This window comes from Callorhinus ursinus, unplaced genomic scaffold (assembly GCF_003265705.2).
Source record: "Callorhinus ursinus isolate GAN/ISIS: 27379988/994484 unplaced genomic scaffold, GSC_fseal_2.0 scaffold15, whole genome shotgun sequence".
Lineage (NCBI taxonomy): Eukaryota > Metazoa > Chordata > Mammalia > Carnivora > Otariidae > Callorhinus > Callorhinus ursinus.
The window spans coordinates 32,104,413-32,124,866 of NW_027397077.1; the positions used below are offsets into that span (position 1 = coordinate 32,104,413).

The 20,454-nt window shown below is 35.2% G+C and overlaps 1 protein-coding gene across 2 annotated transcripts in view; it reads left to right on the forward strand.

The window, feature by feature from the left end:
- Positions 1–20,454, forward strand: part of CNTN4 (contactin 4) — a 952,644-nt gene that overhangs the window by 134,132 nt on the left and 798,058 nt on the right. For both annotated transcript variants that reach the window (XM_025885702.2, XM_073901561.1), the window contains exon 2: positions 15,123–15,163. The gene's annotated coding sequence lies outside the window, so the exon portion shown is untranslated. The remainder of the gene's footprint in view (positions 1–15,122; positions 15,164–20,454) is intronic.

The window sequence follows — 20,454 nt, forward strand, 5'->3', positions numbered from 1 at the left end:
ATTTTTTATGGTTGTTTTGAGCAGAGTCTTAAACCATCAAATATTCCTCAATAAAAAATGGCATTTTTGAGAAATACAGACCTTAAAAAGTGAATGGAATTTGCTTTGCCAAATTCATACCATGCCTCTATTTATTTCTCTGTAATAACTTTTTTTTGTAAATATGACTCATTTCATACTTTGTATCCACTTCATTTCCGACTATACCTGGGTCAGAAACATCAGGAAGCTGTTGTTTTTACCATGTTCAAGACACTTTAAATTGATCAATATTTTACTACTTGGTTTTAGACAAATACAGCTACCCTATTTTTTGTTTTCTCTGCTTCCACTTAAAATGTTTCCTTCTTCTGGTATACTATTGTCGTAACTTGGGATGCCATAGCAAAATAAATCCTATCCTAGGTGGCTTAAACAACAGACATACATTGCTCACAGTTGTTTGTGTGTATATATACACATACACACATACACACAAATTTCTCACAGTTTTATATATATATATATGTGTGTGTGTGTGTCCATATTTAACAGGTTATTTAATAGAAATCTGATATTTGACAGAAACTTGACTAAGCCAGAGTCAGAATTCCTGCAAAATTTTATATATATATACACCACTGCTGGCCTTAAATAGCTTCCTGTAAAAAATGCTGTTATGCCTAGAATTTTTGAGATGTAGTTTTACTCTAACCTCTTCTACACCAAATGAGAACTGTAATTAAAACTGTCATGTTGGTCCATATTATTTGTGTCTTTAATCCCTGGAAGCTATGGAAGCCAACCATGATGACCCAGGTATAGCCTGAGCAAGTTAAACTGCCGAGGGCTAATATAGACTGCATTTACACCTTTTATGCCCCATCTTGCGTTGTCTAGATATAAATTTTGGCTCCTACACTTGTTGCAAAACCACACGAAGGCTTCTTACTTTCTTCCCTAGGATTTCTTTAATATTGGAAGCTAATAGTTCCTGAGAACCTTGACCAATAGGGAATGCAGAACCACTAAATAACTATTCTCTTCAGTGTTTTGAATGGACAATGTTAAAGTTCATTTCCCTCTGTGCTGTAGTGGGATTGACCCCCACTTGCCCATGGTGGTAACCAAATTAATTGGGGGTGCCTGCTTGGCTCAGTTGGTAGAGAATGTGACTCTTGATTGTGGGGTTGTAAGTTCAAGCCCCATGTTGGGTGTAGAGATTACTTAAGTATAAAATCTTAAAAAAAAATACACCCCTGGATGAGCTTTCCATCCTCACATTTCCCTGCCTCCTAGTCATCTCTTTCTCACCTCTACTCCTTCTCTTTCTTGGAATTTTTCCTAAAACTAAACCATTTGACAAGTCCTTTGTCTCTGTATTTTTAAGGAGCTGTCAAACTAACACACACTGGCACTTAGAACTTCTAGGATCCTAGATGAGTTACTGAATGTCTCTGTGTTATAGTTACTTGATCTTTGTGGAGTAATAACTGCCCCGTGTGCAGGGAAAAGTTGATAGAGCAGTCCTGAAACTAAGAGAGGTGCTTGTAAGATTGGCCCTTGGCTGGTACTGATAGAAGGTGTTTCCTAATTGATAAGAGTTGTTCACTCTGCCTAGTCTGTTAATACAAATAATATGGTTTGTGCTCAACACCTCCTTTTTTGTGATCTGGAATTTTGATAATTCTAGGCAGAGAGTACCTATGGACCAGCCCTCCAACAAACAGACGCTGGTACTGAGTCCCTAATAGGTTTTCCTGAATGGATATATTGCACATATATTATTACATTTTCATGGCTGGGAGAAGAGTGTACTCTCTGACCACCACATGGGAGAGGGGAACATAAAGAAGTTTGCATATGGATTCCTACAGATTCCATCTGTGGTTTTTTTTCTCTTATTATTCATTTGTGTATTCCTAATACATGGTTGTAATAATTCCTTAACCATAAGTACAGCTTAGATACTGAGTTCTGTGAGTATTTCTTGCAAGTCTTTGAATGTAGGGGTGGTCTTGGGCACCCCTGACAGACCTGTTGTGGTTGTTGTGAAGATAAAATAAGAAGAAATAAGAGATTTTAGCACAGTACTTCTAACTAAGTGTTTAAGAAATTAAGATTTACTAAAGTGCTTCCTGTCAGCTCAATATTGGGCAGCAGTTGGTTTGGGGAGTCCCAGTTAATCAGATCGAGTGTATGGGTCATATCAGAGTCTTAAGAGAGGTAACAGGATAGATAGATTGGCATTAAAGGTATTGCAGTTGAAATTTAGCTTACTGATGCTCAAAGCAATTGCTTCAAAACCCTGGTCTTTCTCCCCAGGCTTTTGTGCAGCCAATAGGAAATGTAGAATAGTGGCTAATGACTTTTCTATTCTTGTCAGCACAGCCACCCCCACCCCCTAAGTCTCCATTCAAACCCATTGCCCTGAATTTGTTCTTTACCTTTCTGAGCTGGCACCATTTCCCATTTGCAGTGACCTTTCTCTCCATCAGCATGCTTACTTCCTCTTTTTTTTTTCTAAGTTTTATTTATTTAAGTCATCTCTACATCCAACATGGGGATCAAACTTAAAACCCTGCGATCAAGAGTTGCATGCTCTTCTGACTGAGCCACCCGGGTGCCCCAACATGCTCACTTTTAACCACTCATCATGAACTGTCTCACATCCTTTCTCTGGGAAGTTATGACAGAGTACTGGAATCCTATGCGTCTCTGTTTTTAGAGAAGAGAGTGCTGTAGTTTAAAATCTTAGATGTGAGTATGAAGATCTGGATTCTGCACTACAGCTCTGCCCCCATCTTTAAGACCTGGACCAAGTTACTTAGATTTCCTGAGGCTCTGTATGGTATTTCTATAATGCCAATACAGTTTATTTCCTGGGGATTATTTCCTGGACTGGAGTGGGATGGAGGCACAAAATGAGATAACACACTGGTAAAAACGCTCTCAACATTAAAGCACTGCACCCAGGTTTGATGTTTTAGTTCTTCCTTGCTGTATGGTTGTATGTTTCTCTTTTTGTCTTACTTATGTTCTCTTTTGTTGGTCCAAATAGATTGTAAACTTGTTGAAGGTTGGGGCTGCCTTTTCTACATCTTGACATTCCCTATGGTCGTTAGCTAAGTGGTATGCTCTGTTATATGGAACTGAGTTAAGAATAATGTCAAGTTTATTTCTGAGGACCTGGAAGTTTGGAAATAGTAGGTCATAGGGATATTTGGAAGAGAAGAAAGCACTGAATTGAGAGTAACCACTTTACATACAGAGCAGGAGCTAATGAAGTGGCAGATTTTCAGGGTTATTATGGAAGAGTCAAATTTTCTACACTGCTGGTTAAGGACTCCTTCATTATTAGCTGCTTTAGTACTGAGTGCCCTATTGCCCTGTAATTTTGTTTCATTAATTATGTCAGACGTTGGTGATATTTGAGGCAAACAACCCTTAGATTTTTCTTTCACCCTTATCATTGCAAACATTTATCATGGATAGGGCTATTAAGTTCTTTAGATTTTTTTTCTCATGTAGATCTAAAAAGAGCCAAATAGTAGTGACCTATCAAAATACAAGTATTATAAAAACAGTAGTATAGAGTATTAGTTAATAAGTATTTTAGCCATTGCTTTATTTAATAATGATTTACATAGTTCTTACTTTGTGTTAGCTAATATAAAAACTAGTTACACATGTTAACTGTTTTAATCCTTCTAACAGTTTGTGGTAACTATGATCATTATTTGCATGTTACAGACAAATTTGGGCTTAGAATGGCAGGTAAATTATCTATAATCCTACAAATATATAAATGGCTAAGTATACAGAACACAGTCAGTCTGGCTTTATAGTATGTATCAATGCTTCATTATTACCTGTATATTTAACAATCTGTACATATATCCAACCATGGTAATATTGCTATTTTGTTAATTAGGTGCTAAGTTGATGTCATGACTGGGAAAACAAAGGAACAAATGAACCTGTCCTGTGGATTTGTAAACTTAAATGGCTTATTTATCTTTGCATTCCTATATTTTCACTATCCATTGTAATTAAGTTCAAGAAGTAAATAAATTGGTGGGTTGTAAAGTATGGATAGATAAGGAATGCTTGATAAATATCTTCAAACTCTAAGTTAATGTCGTGAGAGCAACTAATATGAACCTCAATAGCACATCCTTCAGTGCTGTTGTCAGCTCGATATTCTCAGCAGAGCTGACCTGATATTCACTGCCTTTGTTCATTTTGCAGATAATCCAGCATTAAAAGCATAAGATATAAAAAGGATGAAAAGATTATGCCTCACTTTACTTATTTAACTAAATTATTATCCCTTGACCTTTTGACCAAACCAAATTCATCTTCTCTCTCCCCTGCACTTCCATCCATTTTAATACTGCAGCACAGCAGATTTAATGGATTGGGAGTCTGTGAGTAATAAGAACATGGAGAAGAGTGGCCAACATGATTAAGATTTTATTTGTAGTGTAATTCCATTATAATTAACATTATGTAACTGGAGAAATATGGTGTTTGCATCTCTTCCTGGCAGCTGTTTTTAAGACAGTGGCAGAAAGGAGATTAAATAGTAAATGAAGACCTATTTATTGAAATTGTTTTTTGCATCTTTTATTGTTAGATTCATTTGTTTGTTTCACAAACCACAGTTAATTTAGTAAGGAAAATAAGCAATATGTTTAACAAGCATGCTAAATAAATTTGTTTGCAGTGCTTTGAAGTGCCATTGTTGAACTTTTTACACTGGAGGTGAAATACCCCTAAAATTTCTACAAAATGGTAGGTGTTTAAATAGTGAAATCAAAACACAGGTTTATCCCACTATCCAAAAATAGGCCCTATGAAACCTCTTATAGGCTGAAATAGCATAAAGCAAAGAGTATCCCCTTCTTCCCGAAAGTTCGAGTTATGCTACTTTGCTTTTGTACAGACCTGTATTAGTACCTGTTTTTGCTAACCAAAAGCAACCTGAGGAGGATTTTGCTTTTATGAAAAAAGCCATTAATGACTAATGTAGGTAACTAATGTAGGTAACTCAAAATTTGGAAAGCAGGATTACTTGTATTATATTTTTCCAAAAGTGTTCAACAGGGTAATGAAAATAACATGGTTTCGTATGTAAAGTGCTTTCAATTTGTTGCAAGTGATTTTTTTCCCCATAAAAACTGGCCAATTAATGATAGAATCGATTGATGTAAATTCAAATCAGACTCCTCTAGCCCAGGACTTGGCAATCTATGGGCAGATGGTCATTTCTGGTTCTCCAGTTCTTTATGTTGTCCACCAACTGAGATTGTTTTTGTTTTTTAGACGGTTGAGAAAAAAACAAAAAAAACGAGAATAATAGTTCTAAATAACATTCAAATTTCAGTGTCCACAAATACAGTTTCATTAGAACACAGCCACCCTCATTTGTTTATGTCTTAATGATTGCTTTTGAGGGGAGCAGTTGCATAGTATTGCTACAGATTTTAGGGCCTGCAAGGCTGAAAATACTTAACATCTGGCCCTTTACTGAAAAGTTTGCAGACCCCTGCCCTAGCTAATAAAATACAACATCAGTAGTGGTAATAACACTGTGGTGAGTGCTTTATATACATTATTTCTTATATTTTTGTGAAATGACTACAGTGTAGCTGTAATTACCTCCATTTTACAGATCAGAACATTGAGGCTTTGATTAAGTGATTTACTTGGTTAGAGCTGTGTTTTGAAGGCCATCTATAACAACTTGTAATAATATATGAATGACTAGAATTTAGACCTATTTAAAAATAACAGTCTTTTGAAAGTAGGATTGTGTCTTCTATCATCTAATTAATAGTTAATAAATGGGACTGGGTTGATAGATTTGAAATCAGTCATTCCAGTGTATGGAAATTTTGACATGCCATATTAATTTACAGCTATCTGCAAAGGGGAATTTGACATTCCATTTTGTTTTTGTTTGTTTGTTTGTTTTAAAGATTTTATTTATTTATTCATGAGAGACAGAGAGAGAGAGAGGGGCAGAGGGAGAAGCAGGCTTCCGGCGGAGGAGGGAGCCCAATGTGGGACTCGATCCCAGGACCCTGGGATCATGACCTGAGCTGAAGGCAGACGCTTAACTGACTGAGCCACCCAGGTGCCCTTGACATTCCATTTTGATAGTAGATGGTAGAATCTGCTGTGGCCATATGGATTCTGTTTTTGTTTTTGTTTTTTTTCACCACATAAAAAATGATTACCGAGTGGTACAACTTTTGAGAAACTCTTAATATAGAGGTCTTGCCAAATTGGCCAGTAGGGCCTTGCTTTAAACATTGTTGCTACTCTGTGATTTATTGTAGGAAGAAAATAAATTTGCAAAGCTGATGGGTGCTCATGGTAAGAGCTTAGTGAGGCAAGTTTCTGGAAGGATGCAAGAAGGTATTGATGTTTTTTATTATTTATCTCTCACCTCTCTCACTGAACCAGAGGATCATGGTAAATGATTATTGCATTAGGATGTGATGATGGTGGGTTTGTGTGTTATTAAAAAGTGGCTTAAGAGGAAATCCATTTAACAGAGTACTTAGGCTAACTTTAAGCCTGCTAGAAGAGGTAACCACTAGTTTCCTCAAGAGCTTTCTGAAATTCAGTATGACAAGACTGATTAAATGAAACCTATTAGGTAAACTCTATATTAGTTTGCAAAAATCCTTAGGCTTCTTGAATGGATCCTTCAGAGGATCAAGGCTGTAATTACACAGGGCTAAATATTAGGATAACAGCCTGTAAGATTCATATGGTTTCCTGGATACTGGAAAATAATTACTCTTTAGACTTCCTTAGATACATCTGATAGATGATAGTGTTGATAATGCCTTGAAGGCAGAGCCTGTGTCTTTAGTATCTTCAGTGTATAGAACAATAACTAAATAATAATAAATATTATTTTAGCTAGTATTTATTAAATACCATGTGCTAGGAGTTAATTTTTTTGTAGTTAATACATCATTGTCCAAAAATCCTGCAACACTTAATAATTGATTCCAGTATTACAGGGTTGGAAGGGTCACATAAAACACTCAAAGTGGCCGAAATTTAACACTCTAGAGTTGGTAATTCCAAAGCTTGTGATCTTGTCTACTTTGCTGTATTGTAGAGCACACTTGAAATGTTTGATGAGTGAATGTGAGTATATGAAAAAGAGAATTGTTAGGAGGAAAACACCATCATTGATTTTGAATCTGTTTTTAATCTAAAATTTGTTTGCTCTTAATTTTGTTACTGTTAAAATTATTAAGCTTTTTGAGAGATTCATACTCTATTTACTGGATTTGAAAAATAATTTTTTAAAAAGTTTTATTGATTTATTTGGGGGGGGGGTTGAGAAAGAGCGTGGGGAGGATCAGAAGGAGAAAGAAAGAGAAGCAGACTCCCCGCTGAGCAGGAAGCCTGATGCAGGGCTCTATCCCATGACCCTGGGATCATGACCTGAGCTGAAGGCAGAAGCTTAACCAGCTGAGCCACCCAGGAGCCCTTGAAAAAGAATTATTATGGAATAATCCAAGGTATGACTTAATGATTGGACAAATCAGCTGCTGCCTGTCCTACACAGCATTGTGATTAGCAGCAAAGGTGTAGTATTTCTGCTCCAATTTAGATGAATTACAAACGAGCAGTTATTCCAAATGTTGTTGGTTGAGATAAAACTAAATATTAATACCACTTAAAGTGTCATAATGTGTATGGCTTGAAGAATTCTCATCTATACCTTAAGTGATTTTCATAGCAATGTTGTTGGTCACACAGATGGGCCCTCTATAGCTAAGAAAAAAAAATCTCAGGGGCTTTAAATGATTTGTCCAGGTAACCCCGCTGGAAACTCGTGCCTTCTGACTTTAATACCAGGCTGGTCAATGCCTTGTTTTGAAGGGCAAGATCTTGTATCAACAAGTACCAATATTAGAACAGTTATGAATGAGATACTTTACATCAATTGTACTACATCTTCAATTTTTACTAGCTACATGACAAAGTACTCAGTAGTCATATCTGGCCAGTGGCTACCTTACTGGACAGTAGAGCTCTAAACAATAAGATAGTGCGACTGAGCTTTACTGCTTAGGTATGGAGCAGCTCTGAGAGTAAAAGGAAGGGAAGAAATTCTGCCTAATTCATTCCTCTACATCACCCATAATTTGTCATTCAGATGATCTCCTTTATATTTAAATTTAAATGTCTTTTCATATTTTTAACCTAACTGGCTAGTCATCTCACTGTTTGATATTCAATCATCTGATAAAGAATTTCTATTCTCAAGAGTTCTCTGAGGAAGCAGTATATCTGTGCAAGGAAATACATAAACATGACTCCAGTGATTGCAACAAAATTAGAAGATTCCTGAGGAAAAATTGCTGCTATAATTTAACAAATGCACCTCAGCAACAGCCAAGGCTCATGAGAAGCAAATTGGTTATTTTGGGTTAATGTCAAATGAATGTGCTTTCACTTCACATTTTTTTCTTTTTGTCATTCACCTAAAATGAATGGTTGATAATGGCTAGAATGTAATTTAGTTACAGAAAGAGAAGAAAATGCTGGAAAAATTTTAAATTACTTTTCAACTTAATCAGTTATGTCCTAATAGAATTATAATAATTTTGATTGAGATTATAAGGATTTGGGTTTTTTTCCCCTACTCTTTTAGACATTTATTAATTCAAAACAAAGCATTCCTAGGAAATTAACACAAATGATAATTCATAAATTATACATTTCTGTAAAGAAATTTCTCCAGTTGGCAAGGCTTACCAGAGCATTTAAATAATCATGTTCTAGATATAGATATGTATAGTACACACATAGGCTTTTTCTTTTTACCATAATGAATGTGACACTTGTCTCAAATTTTGTAGTGTTTTCTAAAACGATTAAATCATATCATCTAATAATAATAAAAATGACATGAACTACTCTATACTTTTTTGTTCTGTATACTTGACATGAATTATTTTATTTAATCTTCATTCTTTAAGTAGCTCTTAAAACCAGTAGGGTCAATGACTATATATTCCTAGACTATATAATTTTAAAGGAGATATTTAAGAGTAAAAAAAATTGCTTTATTGCTTTTTCTAAGTATTGGTAAATAATCCTTTATATATTTTGTACCAATGGATCCACCTGCCAAAAATGGTGGGTGTGTGAATGTTTTTTTTACTTCTTGCACTAACCAACACAGTGTAAATCTTTTGATCTTTGCCAGTTCAGTAGATGGAAAACATGAGGTTATAATATTCTTGTTTTCAGTTGTATTTTCTCTTATAATTGAAATTGAGCCCTTATCATAGCCTGTATCACCCTCCACATCTCAAAACAGCCCTGCCAGGGGATTAGCAGGTCTTAAATGGATGACTTTGTCAGTGGAAAGTCATAAGAAAAATTGAGGAAGAGATGTAGGATTCTTTACTTTGGCATATAGTTTTTACTTTTATAAAATGCCTTATTTTTTTCTGAGGTGGTTTGAGAGCCTTTGATAGAAATCTCTTTGCATCCTAAGAAGTTGGTTATGGGGCACCTGTTAGGAGCATACAAACCATCCATGCATGGCTGGCAAATCTGTCCACTATTATATTTTTAAGGTTATATGGGGGGTTAGACTGAACTGTTTTGAGATATGACAGTTATTAAACATATACCCACAAAAACCCCAGAGGGTTGCTAAGAATTGATGGGCTTTTATTTTTACATGCCAGATTCTTAACTGCTCCAGGACTGAAATCCACTGTTGACTCTTCATTCGATAAAACCATATGAATATTGAGTATTTTACTGTCAGTAGATGGCATTCTCGACTAGAAATCTACTTTATAACTTCACCTTGTGGCCTCTCCATAACTTAAGTAGTCGATTAAAAAACTTTTGCTTTATTCTCCATTCTTTCATGGCTATATGCATTGACTATTATATAAACAGCTTTTGTGAACTAGGCATGTACGATTCAGCATGAAATACTTGCCTTTGGAATACTGTCACTTAAGGATTATCTCCAGTGACTGAGGACAGGCATAGATGGACAGGAAAATGAAATCTGCTGAGAATCTGGAGATCATTTTCTTTGGGTTTCCATTGACCTCCCTAATAAACCTTTTAATGGAGCAGCAGTATGACAAAATCATTCTAGAAATCATAGTTATTCTCTCTTGCAGAGACTTAAAGGTCTTTTAGCATACCCCTCTAACTTTGTAGATGAAACAGCTCACTACGGAAGTGCTTTTTCCAAGAAAGATCCTGGAAGAGTTAGGACTCCCTGATTTGAGCCCAGTGATTCTCCTTTCTAAAAATTGCCCATAGCCTGTTTGAACAAGAAGTGAAATACACAGCACAGATGGAAAAACGGCAAAGATAATCACATGGACAATGCACCTTATTAAATTAGTGTTGGCAGCATTTCTTCACTATTCCAGCCATTCCATAGGATTCTTGCTCTGTGAGCTATCTAATAAGCTTTCTTTGTTTTCAGATGATAATTTGCCAGGTAGCTTTTAGTTTCTGAAATGACAACCTGATCATCTGGCAAGAAAACCAGTACTACATAGGTATTAAAAGAGATTTTCATTGCATCCAACCGAGACTTAAGAACTTCATCAGCTTGTGGAATTTCTCTCCTTATAGAACTACTCAGAGATATGCCTTTATTCCAGACACTGGACCAAGAAATCTTTGACAGAGATTTATGCTGATATATCTGATAAGACAATTCATTAAATGTCATTTTACAAAGGTGATGAGAATGGGTATGATACCTGGAGTTAGTAAGTTATAAAATAAATTTATAAAATTGTTATTTTCTTGAGCATAAGCCAGATGCATTGTTGATTGCTTTTGTCATAAAGAAAATTTAATCTTTATCAATTACTCTGAAAGAAGCTTGATCATTTTGTGATTGTGGTCCTAACAAAGAATATATTACTCTTGTCATTTTTTCCTCTATTTTCCTTTTCTTCTATTTAGTCAGTAGCACCCATCTCTCTGTCAGAGAAGCATGCAATTGTCTTTTCAGTATTGCCTCAGTCACAAATAATTCAAGCTTATGCTAAAAGGGGACCAGATACTTGTCTTCCTTGTTGCTTGAAGCTTTGACAAAATCTATTCATTTGCTTTCAATAGTATTGCTCTGGGTTTATTTTTTGCTTGGGAAAAAGGCCATAGTTATTTGGAAAAAATTGAGTTTTCATTTATCTTGGCCTGTCATATTGATAAGATCTGCTGTCTTAGAACTCGCTCAGAACTAACAAAAGAACAAAGTGGCTGAGAAGACCCATAAGTCTATACATTTCAGAAACAAAAGATTTATTTTTCTCCATTCTACTTGTCTTTTGAATAGAATTTGAATGAATGATTATTGTGAGTAGCATGAGATTTAATGATGCCAACATTATCAATTTATACAGTTACCCAGGTGTAAAGGATTATGCATACCAAGGTAACTTTAAAGTTCCTTACATTAAGTAGCTTACTAATACAGAAGTTAGTTTTAGGGCACCGGGGTGGCTCGGTTAAGCGTCTGACTCTTGGTTTTGGCTCAGGTCCTGATCTCATAGGTCCTAATTTCATGGGTCATGAGATCAAGCTCCGCATCAAGCTGTGCGCTCAGTGGGAGTCTGCTTGGTTATTCTCCCCCTCTGCCCCTTCCCCTCCTCATGCTCTTTCTCTCTCAAATAAATAAATCTTAAAAAAACAAAAACAAATAAAACCACAGAACCCTTAATGTCTGTGTAGGAAGGGAATATCTCATTCTGTTTTTCAACATGCTACAATAAATACTTAAAAGATATTTCAAAATTTAGAATAAATGAAACCTACTGTGTATCATTTTCTCATTTTTGTATTAATTCCTGTCAGGGTTTTTATAAATGTCTGATCCTTTCTATCTGCTTAAAATAATGTTTCTCCCTGATGCAAATTGCTTTGGTCCTTAACTTGTCAGTAAGAGGAGCTTTGCTATATTGTTATAAACACATGATGTATTTGGATTTATGGTTATTATGCTGACTAGAGAACCAGATTTCAGTATAACGGTCTCACTAGATTTTAAGTATTGATGATTTAGAAGTCACAGGACCATGTAGTACTGTGCTTGTTCTTGGCCTAATTCATTTATTTACTATTGCACATATCCACTCACCACCCAGGATTTCAGTGACCATGGTGAGTGCGGCATCGCATTAGGGGCTAGAATACAAATATGAATGCCCTCTTGCTTCCAGCACATACAGTTTAGTTAAAGAAGAGGTGTCCCTAAATTGGTATAACATGTAGTGCAGGGAATACTGCAGTAGGAGATGCAGATGTAAGCCTTAATTCAGTGGAGAAGAGTTTGGAAAGTTCAGGTTGGTAGAGTTGAGTTTTGTGGCATGAGTGCCTTCTTAGTTATACAGTAGTACAGATTGCATACATTATGAAAATTTTGTGTAGCAGCAACGTAATTATCATGGAGTTACAACATGGTCTCATTGGGAGAACTTGTCTGGTTTACATCATCTGGATCACTGCCAAGGCTCTGTAATTTAGTAGGAAGTACACAGGAGTTAGAGATAAGAGGTTTCGTTCTGCTGCTTATTAGCAATGCAACCACAGGCCAAACACGAAACCTCTTTCCCTACTTTTTTATCTGATAACTGGAGATAATACCACTAGATACTCAATACATGTTCTCCTTTGGACATTAAGTGAGACATTTATCTGAAAGCATATTGTAACTGGAAAAGCTTCATAAAATATAACTTCTTTTATTCTATACATATTTCACTCCTACTAAATTTTATTCATTGAATTACATGGGAATAAATAATTTTGTTTCATTCTTCAGGAAGCAGTTAACCAGTTTATAAGCATCATTATTGGACTCCATACTTCTTGTTTTGGGACTCAGGAATAATTTTAAATATTTTCCTCAAGAATACAACATTTTTATGTTCCATTTGTACCATCATGCCTTGGTACAAATGGAACATTAAAAAAAGATACCCCAAACTATCATTTTCATTCACTTACTCATTTTAATTTTGCTCATTATTATCTATTGCATGTCAGGCTCTATGCTAGGCACCAAGGATATGCAACATAGATGCTACCCTCATTTAGTTTACATTGCAGTGAGAGATCTAGTTATAAGTCACATAGACAATCAGTGATAAATGCTTTGAAGAAGCAAATACTGTCCTGTGAGAATATATTATGAAGACCTGACTTAGGGAGTCAGAAGAGACTTCTCTTAGAAAGTGAAGTTTAAGTGGGAATCTACAGAAAGAATAGGTGGAAGTGGGTTAAGAGACAGAAGATGCCAGATGAAATGATATGTATAAAAACCCGTAAGTAGGAAAGGAACATGACAGGTTTTGAAAAATGAAAACACTTCAATGTATCTGGAGTGCAGAGGGCAAGGTGGAGAATGGTGGAAGATACTGGGAATATTTGGCAAAGGCTAGATGATAGATGGATTTGTAGGCCAATTAAAAAACTTCAGTCATTTGCTATGACTAATGGGAAGACACTGAAGCATCATCAGAGGGTTGAAATGGGGAGGGGGAAAAGGGTGGAGTTGGGTGAATGCAGTGAGAATGTTCTTCCTGCTGTTTCAGGTATAAAATGATGGTAGGTAGAAGGGAGATGGTAACAGATAAGCGTATGAAGTAAAGTGCTCTAGACCTAGTGGTGGATTGACTACTCTTACCTTACTCTTACAAGAAGTGAGAGAGAAAGGTATGTGTGACTTCTCCCTCTCTGGCTGGTGAATTATGGTGGTGCCATTCACTACCGACACTGGAAGTTGACCATTTGGGTTGGGGGCAGAATTGGTATAGGAAGTCATGTGTTTGTATTCAGACACATTGAGTTTGACATCCCTTTTAGAGTATCCAAATAGTGATGTCAGGTAGCCAATTAGCTGCATGGATATGGAGCTCAGAAAGGAGAGTTTGAAGATAAAACATAAGTCATTGAATTGTAAATATCATTTTTTGTTAAAGTCCAAACTATTATCAATAACACTTGGAGTTTAAATTTAGGAAGGTTCAGTGTTAAATTTTTTTTAATTTTATTTTTTATTTATTTGACAGAGAGACACAGCCAGAGAGGGAACACAAACAGGGGGAGAGGGAGAGGGAGAAGCAGGTTTCCTGCTGAGCAGGGAGCCCGATGTGGGGCTCGATCCCAGGACCCTGGGATCACGACCTGAGCTGAAGGAAGACGCTTGACGACTGAGCCACCCAGGCGCCCCAGTGTTAAATTTTTGAGAGTAAGAAAAGTGGGACATTTGTATATATTGGATAGACCTCACACCATTTAAAATTCTGTAGGGGTGCCTGGCTGGCTCAGTCAGTAGAGCATGTGACTCTTGATCTTTGGGTCGTGAGTTTGAGCCCCATGTTGGGTGTAGAGATTACTTAAAAACCAAAGTAAAATTTTTATAATTGTTGAACAATTTATCTAGCCTTAAAAATTTAGATTTCATGTTTTTAAAAGTAAATTCTGATCTAAAAATTGGCAGTGAATTTAAAGAAATGGTGAGAAGTGAGTTTTTAATGTAGTTTTAAAAGAATGAATATTAATTGTTGCTCTTTTTGATCTTAGGAAATTTTTTCCTTAATTTCAAATGAAGACCATTTTTACTTTCATATGAAAATCAAATGCTTACTATGCGTACAATAAGCAAAACTAGTAGTATCTCTTTTTCATTATAGGTATTCAAATATGGATCGGCCTACAGGTTTTTTTAATAGATTTACTGTGACAATTTTCTTGCTCATCAGGGTAACTTATTACACAGTGTAAAGAATATGATGATATCAGATCCTCTGTAATTCACTGAGATACTTTTTTTCTAGCATGACTTTATGACTTGCCATTCAGATAGGTTTTTTGTTTATTTTTTTAAGTAGGCTCCCAAAGTGGGGCTTGAACTCATGACTATGACCCTGAGATCAAGACCTGAGCTGAAATCAAGTGTCAGACACCTAATCAACTGAGCCACCCAAGGCGCCCCTGCCATTGAGACATTTTATTCTAAAACCAGTATTGGAATGCAACTGACTACATTAAAAAAAAAAAAAGCCCAGATTTATGCTTTATTCTAAAATCCATTTGTTTATTTGTAGGTGATGAACAATTGAAGTTGAGATGAATAACGTATTTGGGGGTATGTACCATTTAAGTAAAAATATGTATGTGTAATGTAGCATATATATTATCTTTGAGGAATTGTACAAAGGCTATGACTATTGATAAGGACCACATTTCCTTATGAGTTATGGAATTAGTAAATAGCTCTATTTATGTAAATAATGCATACAGAAAGCAGTAGCAATGGATTTTATAATAAACAATAAGATCATAGGTGATTTTAAATATAATGTGTAGCCCAAAAAATTCATTTACAAATAAAATTTTATTAAATTTCATTTGCCAATGTATTTTAAAATTGTTCAGTTTTTAATGTAGGAAAGTTAACTAATTATTTTAAATATGTCACCCAAATAATTGTATTATGCAGAGTGTTTATTAGTTTTCCCTCATACATTTATTTGGCTATAAACCTTTGGTGTTTTTTATACATTATATTTTTGTTATGTTAAATTCTAATATTGCCAACATGTGCATTTTGAAACCCAGTTTACCCCTGTAAACACTATTTCATATGTTGTCATTTTTAGTGATGAGTTGGCTCTGTTTTCAGTAGAAGAATTCTCAATGAACTTCTGTTTCTCAACCTAAAACCTTTATATTTTTATTCAAAGTTTTCTGTTGTTACTCCTTTTGATTTAATATATACATCATATATTGGAGAATTATCAATTTGCTTGTTTTAGCAATTGATATTTTGGTTATATTTTGTGATAATACTGTGATATGTATTTGCTTACCCAGTTGCACATAAATCTGTGGCATTACAGAAATTAATTTATGGGGATCTTTAGACTTAAATAGGATTACTGACCATTTAAGAATGATTATTAATAAGTATAAAATTGAGTCTTAACTGCATTAATGCCTGTCTGACCTACACACAGATACATGGACACACACGTACCTCCCAATCACATAGCAAAGATGACCAAATTATGAAAAAGTGGATGGTATCCTACCACGTTGGGCCATCACAGCCTTGGGCCAGTAGTTCTCAAGTGTTTTGAGACAAATCTTGCTTTCAAGAGCTCTGGGATCTTAAGCAATTCAGTTTTCTTAAGCTCACTTTCTTTGTATGGTTAGTGGGCTAAATCATATATGATTTCTTACATTATTTCTTCCCTAGAATATTTTGATCTCATATTTGAAAAAGCTGAAGTTTAGAGGTGAATAATTTTGTATTGGTAAAACTTTTATTAACTAATATTTTACAGTGTAAGATAAATTTACTTATTGGGATAGGACAGTAGAAAGGTACAATTGATTCTTTGGCTAATCAGCAGTGTTCTTGTTTGCTTAAATTTTGCGGTGGGGGTGGATATAAGAAGACAGATTTCCCGTCTGTGTCTTTTTGTCCTACCTGACATGGAGACCCAGGATTGACTGACTTTGAAAGAATCCATCATAACCTTGTTAGCTCAAGGTTATCTTTTATCTGATTTCTCTCTTCCTGGATAGGTTGCAGGCTGAAGAACATTAAAATATCTATATTCTCAGTGGTTTTCTTTTCTAGATTTGAATAATTCACTTGATTCTTCCAAACTACTTAGATGAAAGAACGTTATCCAGGAATGCTAATTTTAGTTCCTTTTGTTTGAAATTAGAGAAATAAATGCATTATATTTTTAGTCTAGATAGTAAGGCCTCATATCTTTTAATTTGGTCATTTAAAAAACTAAATGTTCAGATACCTTTTATATTGTGAGGTTAGATATTTGCTTGAGATAGGTGTTTCTTTTTTTATTAAAAAATATCTGAAGTAGATAAATACTGGGAAAGATCCATTTGAGTATTGGGCTCATTCTGCATTGAATACTCCCTTGTGTTTCCACTCATATATTAAGCTCTTTATTACAAACATTACAAATGCAGATATGAAATGGCCTCTGTTTTATACTAGAGGGGATTTTTAAGAACCAAGTTAGGGACCCCAGTAGGTATCTTGTGCCATTTTTCTCACTCTGAAATTTTGTGATTTTATGATTTTAATCTGATAGTTGAAATCTAAAAAAATGTCACCTTTGTAGGTGAAAATGGTAAGATGGTGTCCATTTTGTATGGATCAGCCTACATATGCAAGATTAGTTATTCATTTTTTAGAAAAATATATATAACTCATCTGTAAAAATGATAACAAGTAGCAAAGCTTAAGACTCTAACTTCATTTAAAAAAATATAGTTATCATCATGAGTGCCAGATATTAAAACTATATTTTAAACATTTGTAAATCAAATGGGAATAGTGTTCTTTGCATATCTTATTTGTTTTACAGGGATTTTTTTTTCCTGTATTTTATGAGACAAATCACAGGCATTACAGTTTCAAATCAACTTTATTGTTTTCATTGCAATTGCTACATAGCTGTTGAATATTTGCTGTAAGTTTTAATGATGAATGAAGTGCATGTTTGATTATATGCCCTTAGTAAAAATATCTTTTTATGGCACAGGGTGGTTTTCAGCATGGCCTTGACAAAGGCAATATATAAATGTGTTATTTCCTTTCATAGGAATACATGTCAGCATAAGCAAATTTTAAGGGAAATCTTTAAAAATTAACAATTAATGAATATCCTTTGTGTGTTGAAATTATATGAACATGTAAATAGAGAGCATAGGTGTGCTTATTTTCAGAGGCCAGTATAATACTAATTAGAAAAGTTGTAAATACCATAATTATTCTACTAAATTAATTCCATTTTTATTACCTATTTTATTGCTAAGTATGGCAGGGATTAGGAAGATTGTTATAATGCTGACATTGAGAATGTTCCCACAATTACTTTTTTATCTTATGTTACTGATTCTCCTGCTACTTATCACTTGCTGCTGTACCCAATATTTGATCCTACCTTTCTGCCTTTTATTCAGTTTCCTTTGTCAGGGATACTCTTTTCTTCCAGTCCTTACCTATCAAAGTTGCACTTAACTTGCGATGTCTAGTTTGACGTTTGCCTTTTTCACAAGGCTATCAGATGCCTTACAGTCAGAACTCCCTGCTCAGGGTCATTGCTGTCAACTTGTCCTTCTACTGCATGGTCCCTTGTGACCAACACATGTTCTTGATGTTAATTTCACTTATCCTCTTGTTTTCTGCCCCGTTGGATAAATCATCTCACACCATCATTTATTTAACTTTGAACATAGTTCCTTAGTGTTGAGAAATACTAGAAAAGTAAGAATGTCTGCATCTGCATGCATGGTGTGAGGTACTGGGCTAGAGACCATGAAAAAGTATACTGATGCTGGGAAGAATGGTTATTTAAGGAATTAAATGAGTAATAATTATTTTACCAAGAACCAGGAGGAAATCTTTGATAGGAATTACAAGGTAAGAGATGCTTTCTTTGACCCATCCTGTTCTGCTTCTTAATATCTATTTAATATTAATAACAGAAGAAATGACAGCTATAATGGCAACTGTAGTTTCATAGACCTTACTGTATGTATTCACACACTTCATCTTTTTTGATTTTCATGTCATGCCATGAGATTGGTGGGGCAGAAGTTAGACATTATTCAGATTTGGCCAAGTTTATTTGTTATCAGCTAATACCATTTAAAGCCTGATTATGCAATCTAACTTCTTTTATTAAATGTTAATTTAATACTTAATGTCTGTGATCTTTTAGCATAATTTAAAAATAAAGTAACCTCTGCAATCCAGAAAACAGTGTCCTAATTTAAAGCTATATGCCTTTTAAACTAAATGTAGCTATTTTGATCAAAATTCATGGACTAGGGTCCCAAGTTGCAACCATTTCATAGTTCCTAATCTTCTGGACAAAAGAATTCAAGAAGGAGTAGAAGTAGTACCCTAAAAGTATCATCAGAGTAGGGACATTAAGAGTGAGATGGTCTCTGGAGAGGAAGGTGACTAATGTCCATACAGTTAGGCTAAGCCAAGATACTCGGACAGGATTGAACAGGGAGCAGGGAAAGAGTCCTGAAACAGTGTCTCCACTTCTGTGACCTTAGGTGCTGCTTCCTGCAACTTTTCCTTCAATCTTGAGCTATGCTGTAGGGTAATAAGGAGCTATAGGACCCAATCGATTACCCTTTTATATAAGCTATATTGAGCAGGGTCTTTGTTATTTGCAATTCAGCATCCTGACTAATGCAGTTAAAATCTTTGATTTAATGGTGTTCTCCTTCCTGCTCCACTTTCCATTTCTATTTTACTTTCTTCTCTTTTTCCCTTTCCTTTCTTCTGCTCTCCTCTGGCTACATTTTCCTTTTGTGCCTTGCCCTTTCTTTCTCCTTCTTATCTGCCCATTCTTTCATCCGTGTATCCATCCATCTAAGACTCATCTACTGCTTAACATATATTGAGCATTATGCTAGGGCCTGAGGACAAAAAGATACATGACATACAGTCTTTGTTCTCTTTAGGATCAGGTTTCCTCTTTTTAAGTTTAGGAAGTTGGTGTTTTGAACAGGGAGGTAGAGCTCAGGCTAAAAATGGGAGAAAATAATGAAAAAGGAAATCCGTAAAGCATTTGCCTAATACTTGAGGTTGGTGGAAAGATTCAAGAAGGGAAGGGTTAATTGGGAAGGGTTGCTGAAAAAGTTGAGCTTAGAGCAGATTCTTTGTAACAGCAATTTGTCAATAACTTCAAGGCAAATTATAGGTTCAAAATACATACCCTCATACCATACCGTGCATTAATTAAATTGGTAGGGAAAAAAAATCATCCTTGAACCTTCCAGTTTATCGTATGGTTACAAGGTATGGGTAAAGAAGAAAACCTGAACGTGTTACTCTTTCTTCTGTAGTAAGCATTGGGAAAATAAACACCAAAAGGACACTAATTATAAAGGGCATCACAAAATCACTTGCTGCTTTTTCAGGTCATCATAAACTCACAGGGGACCAACAGTAGAGGAATTGGTGGTGAAATTTCCTTAAAAATGCTTACCATATGCAACAATTCCGTCCAAGTCTGCTCATATGGACATTCACAAGTATAGTAGTAATTTGGAAGCAAAAGATGGAAATTTTGATGGCTGTGATCTGTAACCTTTCCTCTTAAAATATTTTAGCTAAATTCCTTAGTTTGGCCTGTAGGATCCTGAGCACACTGGCCATAATCTACTTTGTGCCTCATCCCCTCAATCCCCTAAGCTTCTGTATTTCTTTACTACCACACCTCAGCAAATACTCTTCTTTGGATATGTTACTGACTTCTATCTCCTGTCCTCTTAAACCTGGTAAACTCATTTTTTAAATACCTATTTCAGTTAAAGCCTACCTTATTTTTCTTCTTTAAATTTTTATTGTTAGGTTAATCACCATACATTACA